Source organism: Scyliorhinus torazame, chromosome 5 (assembly GCF_047496885.1).
Source record: "Scyliorhinus torazame isolate Kashiwa2021f chromosome 5, sScyTor2.1, whole genome shotgun sequence".
Taxonomy (NCBI): domain Eukaryota; kingdom Metazoa; phylum Chordata; class Chondrichthyes; order Carcharhiniformes; family Scyliorhinidae; genus Scyliorhinus; species Scyliorhinus torazame.
Genome location: NC_092711.1, coordinates 163,213,175 through 163,223,329, shown reverse-complemented (window position 1 = coordinate 163,223,329; position 10,155 = coordinate 163,213,175). Strand labels below are relative to the sequence as shown.

At 49.3% G+C, this 10,155-nt stretch overlaps 1 long non-coding RNA gene across 1 annotated transcript; it reads left to right on the top strand.

Annotated features, from left to right (window-relative positions):
• The first annotated feature begins 581 nt into the window (after positions 1 to 581).
• LOC140420368 (uncharacterized) lies at positions 582 to 8,417 on the top strand. Its single transcript, XR_011946319.1, has 3 exons — positions 582 to 798; positions 3,214 to 4,244; positions 6,821 to 8,417. It is a non-coding gene; the product is annotated as an uncharacterized lncRNA (long non-coding RNA).
• Positions 8,418 to 10,155: the final 1,738 nt, after the last annotated feature.

Genomic DNA, 10,155 nt, shown 5'->3' with positions numbered 1-10,155 from the left:
GTCCTCCAGCCAATCAGAGTGAATGAGAGGCGGGGCTGGATGACTGAGAGCCGACTGGTCCTCCAGTCAATCAGAGATAATGAGGGGCGGGCCTGGAGGACTGAGACTGCCGCTTGGCCCTCCAGCCAGTCAGAGTTAATGAGGTGCGGCGCTGGAGGACTGAGACAGACGCATGGTCCTCCAGCACGCAGTGAATGAGGGGCGGGTCTGGAGGACTCAGAGAGCCGCTCGGTCCTCCAGTCAATCAGAGAGAATGAGGGGCGGGGCTAGAGGACGGAGACAGCCGCTCGGACCTGCAGCCAGTCAGAGTGAATGAGGGGCGGGGTCTAACCTGATTGTTTTCCCCTCCCCTTCCTCCACTCACTGAACAAATATTTTGGGCATTAACTTGAGCCTGGACCTGGGAAAGAATTTCCCGAACCAGAATCAGGGAGCTGACAACTATTCATCAGGTTTTGCGGCTCCACAGAGTATTTCCAAATCTTTCCACCCACCTCCTTAGTTTTGCTCGGGCTTTCCAAAACGAACAGGCCCATTATTCCGAATGCGCATGCTCCAAACACCGACAATTCCGCTTGCTTCCAAACGTCGACCGGTAATGCGCATGTCCATAACAGAGAGGCAGCTGCGCATGTGCAGAGACCCTCCCCCCGCCCTGACTTCCCGCTGAAATGTTGACGAAAGGAAAGAGTGGGCCACCGGAAGGACTTTTGCCCTCCAGCCAATCAGAGCGCGGGCTTTGTGTGAATGAATATTGAGCTTTACCCAGACTGATACTTCCTCTTGTCTTCAACATCTGTGAGTAAAACAGTTTCTTTCCTCCCCCTTTCCATTTATTTTCTCATTCTGATCTTTAATTGGTGACTTGCAGCAACTGAAGGGAAAGGAAGTGAATCCAGGGAGGGTGCAGACTCTGCAAAGCTTGGCCCAGGTCTCTCTCTCTCTCAAAGACATTGACATCCTTTGCTCCCTCAGCTTGACACATTTATTTGTCTGGCTAAAAGGATGGTACCTTTTATGATTCGCCAGACCCGAGAACACCAAGCTCACCTGTCTTCCACCCCCGAGAACAAAACCACACAACCTAGTCAGATGCCCCCTGTCAAGCTCCACTTAACACAGGAGGAGGTTGTGTTGACCCTGTACATTCTCACTCCACACCCCCTCCACAGAAACCAGATCCAATTCACCCTTCCACTTTCTCCTCACCTCATTCAGTGGAGCTTGCTCTGCAGACTGTAGATATCTGAAATCCTACCCTCACCCACGTCAGCAAGAGATAGAATCCAAATCATCAGAGACGGCAGGGGTGCTAAAGGAAACGCCGAGATCTCCTTACGTAGGAAATCATGCATCTAAGAAAATTAGAGCTCGCGAGTTGTAATTTTTCCACCAGTTCATCAAAACCAATAAACCTGCCGTTCACAAACAAGTCACCAAACTTCTCCAGAGCTTCCCTCCTCCAGGACCTAAATCTAAATCCGTAGGCAAAAAGTGGTGAGTCCCATAGAGAGGGGCCAACAACAATATTGAGCTGAGCCAATAGCGTTGCCTGAACTGTCTCCAAACCTTCAGTGTAGCCACCACCACAGGGCTCAAGGTAAATTTCATAGGAGAAAACGGAAGCAATGCATTAACCAAGGCCCGTAAACTGGACCCTGACAAGTGCCTGTCTCCATCTGCCCCCATATAGAATTCAGATCTCTGAATAACCCCAGCACCCTTTCAATATTGGCTGCCCAATAATAGAACAAAGAAAAGTACAGCACAGGAACAGGCCCTTCGGCCCTCCAAGCCTGTGCCGACCATGCTGCCCGACTAAACTACAATCTTCTACACTTCCTGGGTCCGTATCCCTCTATTCCCATCCTATTCATGTATTTGTCAAGATGCCCCTTAAATGTCACTATCGTCCCTGCTTCCACCACCTCCTCCGGTAGTGAGTTCCAGGCACCCACTACCCTCTGTGTAAAAAAACTTGCCTCGTACATCTACTCTAAACCTTGCCCCTCGCACCTTAAACCTATGCCCCCTAGTAATTGACCCCTCTACCCTGGGGAAAAGCCTCTGACTATCCACTCTGTCTATGCCCCTCACAATTTTGTAGATCTCTATCAGATCGCCCTTCAACCTCCGTCGTTCCAGTGAGAACAAACCGAGTTTATTCAACCGCTCCTCATAGCTAATGCCCTCCATACCAGGCAACATTCTGGTACATCTCTCCTGCACCCTCTCTAAAGCCTCCACATCCTTCTGGTAGTGTGGCGATCAGAATTGAACACTATACTCCAAGTGTGGCCTAACTAAAGTTCTATACAGCTGCAACATGACTTGCCAATTCTTATACTCAATGCCCCGGCCAATGAAGGCAAGCATACTGCATGCCTTCTTGACTACCTTCTCCACCTGTGTTGCCCCTTTCAGTGACCTGTGTGTGGACCTGTACACCTAGATCTCTCTGACTTTCAATACTCTTGAGGGGTCTACCATTCACTGTATATTCCCTACCTGCATTAGACCTTCCAAAATGCATTACCTCACATTTGTCCGGATTAAACTCCATCTGCCATCTCTCCGCCCAAGTCTCCAAAACAATCTAAATCCTGCTGTATCCTCTGACAGTCCTCATCGCTATCCGCAATTCCACCAACCTTTGTGTCGTCTGCAAACTTACTAATCAGACTAGTTACATTTTCCTCCAAATCATTTATATATACTACAAACAGCAAAGGTCCCAGCACTGATCCGTGCGGAACACCACTAGTCACAGCCCTCCAATTAGAAAAGCATCCTTCCATTGCTCCTCTCTGCCTTCTATGACCTAGCCAGTTCTGTATCCACCTTGCCAGCTCACTCCTGATCCCGTGTGACTTCACCTTTTGTACTAGTCTACCATGAGGGACCTTGTCAAAGGCCTTACTGAAGTCCATATAGACAACATCCACTGCCCTACCTATATCAATCATCTTTGTGACCTCCTCGAAAAACTCTATAAAGTTAGTGAGACACGACCTCCCCTTCACAAAACCATGCTGCCTCTCACTAATACGTCCATTTGCTTCCAAATGGGAGTAGATCCTGTCTCGAAGAATTCTCTCCAGTAATTTCCCTATCACTGATGTAACGCTCACCGGCCTGTAGTTCCCTGGATTATCCTTGCTACCCTTCTTAAACAGATGAAATATGGCTAAGCCTGTCTCTCTCTCTCTGCAGGAATGTCCTGCAAATCCTCGGGGTCCTTCCCACCCAAATGAAAGAAGTAATCAGCGTATTGATTTTAACATTGGATGATTTGGGAAGAAAGATAAAAGATAGGGAGACATTGGAAAGGAAACAGCAACCTCGGAAGGATGTTCATGTTAACCATCTGAACCCTGTCGGCCAAAGACAGTGGGAGGTTGCCACCTCTGCAAATCTGCCCTGACCTCATTAACCAGCCGAGCAAACTGACATTTCTGAAGAGAGGCCCACTCGTGGGCTACCTGGATTCCCAGATAACCAAGCTGGATCTGGCAAGGTTAAAAGGCAACATCCCCAGGTCAGCCCCCCTCTCTGGGGGATCACCAGATAATATGAGCTCTTGTCCGGATTTACTCTGTACCCAGAAAAGGAGTCAAAACTCCACAGAAGCTTCATTATCTCATCCATCATGGAGACTGGGTCCATGATATAAAGAAGCAGATCATCTGCATACAGGGACACCCTGTGCTCTCTCCCTCGCCGCTCTAACCCTGTCCATCACCCGGAAAACCTCAACATAGTAGCCAATGGCTTTATTCACAGTATTATCGAATTCCTACAGTACAGAAGGAGGCAATTCGGCCCATCAAGTCTGCACCGCCCCTCTGAAAGAGCATCCTACCTAGGCCCACACCTCTACCCTATTCCTGTAACCCAACCACCCCCTTTTGGACACTAGGGGGATGTTTATCACGACCGGTCCACCTCACCTGAACATCTTTGGACTGTGGGAGGAAACCGGAGCTCCAGGAGGAACCCCACTCAGATACGAGGAGAAAGTGCAAACTCCACACAGACAGTCACCCAAGGCTGGAATTGAACCCGGGTCCATGGTGCTGTGAGGCAGCAGTGCTAACCACTGTGCCACCATGCCACCCCAAGGCAAGCAGAAGCAGAGACAGTGGGCAACACTGCCTTGTGCCCCTATCCAACTGAAAATAACCTGAGCTCAGCATATTTGTATAAACACTAGTGGTGGAGGCCTTTTAACAAACGGATCCAAGGTATGAATTTCTGCCCCCCAATCTGCTCCATTAAGTTAGATGGGTTCTTGATTAATAAGGGGATCAGGGGTTATGGGGAGAACGCAGGAGAATGGGGATGAGAAAATATCAGCCATGATTGAATGGCGGAGCAGACTCGATGGGCCGAGTGGCCTAATTCTGCTCCTATGTCATATGGTCTTATGAAAGTCACCACCACTTTGGCCACCCCGAAGGAATCACAGACCTGGGCATAGATCGGTCAGACTAGGATCCAAAACACAATTAAAGTCTCCCCCCAAGATTAGCTGATGTGTGTCCAAGTCAGGAATAGAGGTCAGTAATTTATTAATATAAACTGTGATCGTCCCAATTCGGAGTGGACACATGTACTGGGACTATCAAGGTGCCCACCAAAGACCCACTGACAATCACGTGTCTCCCATTCGGATCTGTCAGAATTCGAAAAGCTGAAAAAGAAACGCTTTTACTTATCAACACTGCGGTCCCCTGGGACCTACATCTGTCCCACCCAAGCCTTCCGTAACCGTGTCGGATCCTGACCCGCAAATGGCTCTCCAGCAAAAACACCACATCCGCATTCAAACTCCTCACATAAGCGAATATCCCTGATCTCTTCACTAGACCGTTCAACCCCCTCACATCCTCACATTCCAAATGGCCAGTCGGATTGAGGGTTTACCCCCACCCACCCCATACCCCAGTCAGCCATATCCACCAAAAGAGATCATTCTAAAATGACTGAAAAAGTATCGGCATCGAGCCCACCTGAGTCGGCCACCAGGCCCCCAACAAAACAGAGCAAAGAGCAAGCTGTAGTCGCTGTCGATAAACCTTCCCCAGCTCCCCATCCCCCAGCTCCCCATCCCCCAGCTCCCCATCCCCCAGCTCCCCATCCCCCAGCTCCCCATCCCCCAGCTCCCCATCCCCCAGCTCCCCATCCCCCAGCTCCCCATCCCCCAGCTCCCCATCCCCCAGCTCCCCATCCCCCAGCTCCCCATCCCCCAGCTCCCCATCCCCCAGCTCCCCATCCCCCAGCTCCCCATCCCCCAGCTCCCCATCCCCCAGCTCCCCATCCCCCAGCTCCCCATCCCCCAGCTCCCCATCTCCCAGCTCCCCATCCCCCAGCTCCCCATCCCCCAGCTCCCTGCCTCTCATTAAAACCACAACCAAAAGCCCGAAGAACCCCCCCAGACCCTTAGCTCAACAATCCTTAACCCCAAACAGAACCAGCGCACTCAGCCCATTATCTAAAACCTATACTATGTTAATGAGCTGCAGTTACCCCCACCACTTCGTTCCCATTAACTACCTTCTTCAGCTCGCAGGGCAGCTCCCCCCCGGGGCATATAAAACTGAATAACCATAACAACCCCCCCCCCTCCCACCTGCACCCAACTTTAAATAAAGGAAACCCCCACCCCCACAAAAAAAACAGTCAAATACAAACTGGTACAAGAAACCCCAACAAGACCCCAAAACCACAATCCCTCTCCAAAAACAACAAGACCCCATATATAATACAAACTATACCGAGCCTGAGCTTCCTCACAAAAGCATCGGCATCATCCAGCGCCTCAAAAGTAGTGGTCTTTTGAATTACAACTCACTGGGAGGTGTGCGGGGTAAACCACCCCAAACCGAACACCACGTATGAAAAGTGCAGCCTTGGCCTTGATAAATGCCGCCCTCTTTTTTGGCAGCTCCGCCCCCACATCCTGATGGGGCCTGATGGCATGGCTATCCCATTTGTAGTTACGGTGATCATTCGCCCACCTCAGGACTTGTTCCTTATCCCGGTAACTGTGGAACCTGACGGTAATTGCCCGAGGTGGCTCTCCTGGGCAAGGCGTCTGACAGAGCGAGTGATGGGCCCCAACCAGCTCAGGAAGGAACAACTGTTCACCCTCCCCACCATCTTCCCAAACATCCTGGACGTGTATTCAGTCGGGTGCGGGCCCTCCAATCCCTCCAGCAGCCCCATAACGCAAAGAGTTTGTCTCCTGAAGCGATTCTCTAAGTTGTCTACTTTGGCACATAGAGATTTGTTATTATCAGCCAAAAGACCATTTTAGCCTCTAAAGAGACAATCCGCTTGCTCTTCATCGAAAGAGCCACCCCCATGCCCTGCACCCTTTACCGTTTATCAATTGAATAGGAGCTGGGGGCTCCTCGGTTGATATAGGGAAATCCTCGGAGATAGTCGGCTGTTGCTAAGATGCCCATGAGCATCTCAACTGACAACACTATAACTTTCGCTTCGGCAGCAGCCGCCGCCATTTTGTTTTCAATGAGCCTGGAAAAGAATCTGAATCGGATGACAATTCTTTGCCCGCTGGCTTCTTCAAACTTGGTTTCTTGGACATTTCCACAGTAATTGAGCTTTATCCCATTGACAAATTTGAAATATCCCCAAACCCCCTCAAAGACCGGGTGAAAATGATGGAAAACAAAGTCCCCGGATGAGAGCTGCCTCATATGCGGCCGCTCCCGACATGTCGCAACCGGAAGTCCACGTGTGTTCTGAGTTTCTGTCCTGTACTGACACTGATATGTTTTGTAAATTGTTTTTACAGGATATTAGAAAAGGAGGAATTACAGACAGATATCTCAAACTAAGCGTCTCGATCAGATTGAGTCACTCGATTCATTAGGGCATGAACATCATCGGACTTTGAATCGAGAAGGAGAAATGTTTGCCTCGTCTGTTGGCTTGAGAAGATTTTAAAACATCAGTGTGACTGGAAAAGCACCGAGACACACACACCCGAGTGAGAGTGTTCCAGAGCACTGACTGTGGAAAGAGATTTAACCAGTTACACAGCCTGAAAAAACAGCAGGAAGAGACCGTACACGTGTTCTGTGTGTGAACAAGGCGTCAACTGATTGTCCGCCCTGGAGAGACACAAATAGACCCAAAATATGGAGAAACGATGGAAATGTGGGGACTGTGGGAAGGGATTCAGAGTCCCATCTGCGCTGGAGATTCATCGACGCATTCACACTGGGGAGAGGCCATTCACCTGCTCTCAGTGTGGGAAGAGATTCACTCAGTTGATCAGCCTGCAGATACACCAGCGAACTCACACTGGGGAGAGGTTGTTCACCTGCTCCCAGTGTGGGAAAGGATTCACTCGGTTCGATAACTTGCAGTCACATCAGCGAGTTCACACTGGGGAGAGGCCGTTCACCTGCTCCCAGTGTGGGAAGGGATTCACTCGCTTATCCCACCTGCAGACACACCCGCAAGTTCACACTGGGGAGAAGCCATTCACCTGCTCTCCCAGTGTGGGAAGGCATTCACTCGGTTATCCCACCTGCAGACACACCAGCGAGTTCACACTGGGGAGAGGCCATTCACCTGTTCTCAGTGTGGGAAGACATTCACTTTGTTATCCAACCTGCGGGCACACCGTCGCGTTCACACTGGGGAGAAGCCATTCGCCTGCTCTCATTGTAGGAAGGGATTCACTCGGTTATCCAACCTACAGAGACACCAGCGAGTTCACATTGGGGAGAAGCCATTCACCTGCTCTCCGTGTGGGAAGGGATTCACTCAGTTATCCCATCTGCAGGCACATCAGCGAGTTCACACTGGGGAGAGTTTGTTCACCTGCTCTGAATGTGGGAAGGGATTCCGTGATTCATCGCAGCTGCTGAGACACAAACAAGTTCACAAGTGATTACAGGGGTTGGATTCTACCGCCCCCTCAACATTGTCCCTCGTCTGAGGTGTGGTGACCCTCAGATTAAATCGCCACCAGTCAGCTCACTCTCTCCCTCACAAAGGGGGATGCTCTTATGGAATTCTGACAATGGTACCAGCCAGTAACAAGGTTAAGATAAGTGAGTTATGTATACACGAGACCCAAGGATGGTCGATGAGGGGGTCTGGAAGGCATCATGAGTTCATGAGTAACCCCCTAGCTGTCCATGAGCTGATCACGCAATTCCCTGCTGCCCAGTAACCACTTTCATTGGATCTACCAGTCAATGTGTGTAATCTACAATCATTGTGATTGGATCGTGTCCGGCTGAGTTGGGCTGACTAACTATTTGAAATTGTATAAATGATGATGATTCTCTTTGTTCAGTGGAGAGGTATCTGCCTTTGCCCAGAGGCTTACTCCCCGCCGGCGTTACAACAATAAACTGTTTGATGTTTGAAGCAGACCTGAATGTCGAGGGATTCTTTTGGATTCATTCCCGCTCACAGGAGCATAACCTACTTTTGTATTCAATTCCCCCACAATAAACAATAACATTCTATTAGCTTTCCTAATTACTTGCTGTACCTGTATACTCGCCTTTTGTGATTCATGCTCTTGGACACCCAGATCCCTCTGAATCTCAGAGCTCTGCAATCTCTCACCGTTTAGATAAGAAGCTTTTTTATTCTTCCTGCCAAATGGACAATTTCACATTTTCCCACATTATTCTCCATTTTGCATATTTTTTCCACTCACTTAACCTATCTATATCACCTTGTAACCTCCTTATGTCCTCTTCACAATTCACTTTCCTACCTTTCTTTGTATCATTGGAACATAGGAGCAGGACTTGGCCATTCAGCCCATCGAGCCTGCGCCAACATTCAATACGATCATGGCTGATCATCCACTTGAGTGAGTCTGTGTGAGTGAGTGAGTATGTGGGGGTGAGTGAGTATGTGGGGGTGAGTGAGTTTGGGTGAGTGAGTGAGTCTGTGTGAGTGAGTGAGTCTGTGTGAGTGAGTGAGTCCGTGTGAGTGAGTGAGTGAGTCTGGGTCCCCCACACTATCCCCATATCCCTTTGTGATATTGGTATTTAGAAATCTGTCAGTCTCTGCTTTAAACACACTCAATGACTGAGCTTCCACAGCCCTCTGGGGTAGAGAATTCCAAAGATTCACAACACTCTTGAGTAAAAAAATATCTCCTCCAAGACCGGTCCTAAGTGGCTTCCCCGTTATTTTGAAATTGTGTCCACTGGTTCCAGACTCCCCAACCAGGGGAAACATCTCACCTGCACCTCCCCTGTCTATTCCTTTCAGTATTTTGTAGGTTTCATTGTGATCACTTCTCATTATTTGACACTAGAGGATACAGGCCAGGTTTCTCCAATCTCTCCTCTAAGGGCAGTCCTGCCATCCCCGGAACAAGTCTGGTGAACCTTTGTTGCCCTTTCCCTCTGGCGACAAGGGCAGTAAAACTGCACACAGTCCTCCAGCTGCGGTCTGACCAAGGTTCTACACAACAGGTACATTCTGGACAGTCTCATGACTTTGCATTTATTTTATCCTGGATAGTATGGGGGAGGCGGTGGCCTAGTGGTATTGCCACTGGACGAGTAATCCAGAGACCCAGGTATTATTCTGGGGTTCGAATCCCACCAGGACAGATGGTGAAATTTTAATTCAATAAAAATTTGGAATTCAAAGTCTAATGATGACCATGAAACCATTGTCGATTGTTGTAAAAACCCATCTGTTTTACGAATGTCCTTCAGTGAAAGAAATCTGCCATCCTTACCTGGTCTGGCCCACACGTGACTCCAGAGCCACACAGATGTGGTTGACTCTTAACTGTCCCCCACTGTAATGACCTAGCAAGCCACTCAGTTCAAGGGCAATTATGAATGGGTAACAAATGCTGACCCAGCCTGTGATGCCTCCATCCCAAGAAAAGAGTTTTATCAGGTGGATCTAAAATAAATACATTTGTCTCTGTTCCATTGAGTCTACAGCACAGGGCCAGGCCAGTCGGCTCAATTGGTCTCTGTCAGTATTTATGTTCCGCATGAGCCTCCACCCAGCCCTCTTCATCTCCCCCCATCAGCATCTCCTTCTATTCCTTTCTCCCTTGTCAAGATACAGCTGTTCATGCAGCATTCATGCTGTTCACCTCAACCACTCACTGTGGTAGTGAGTTCC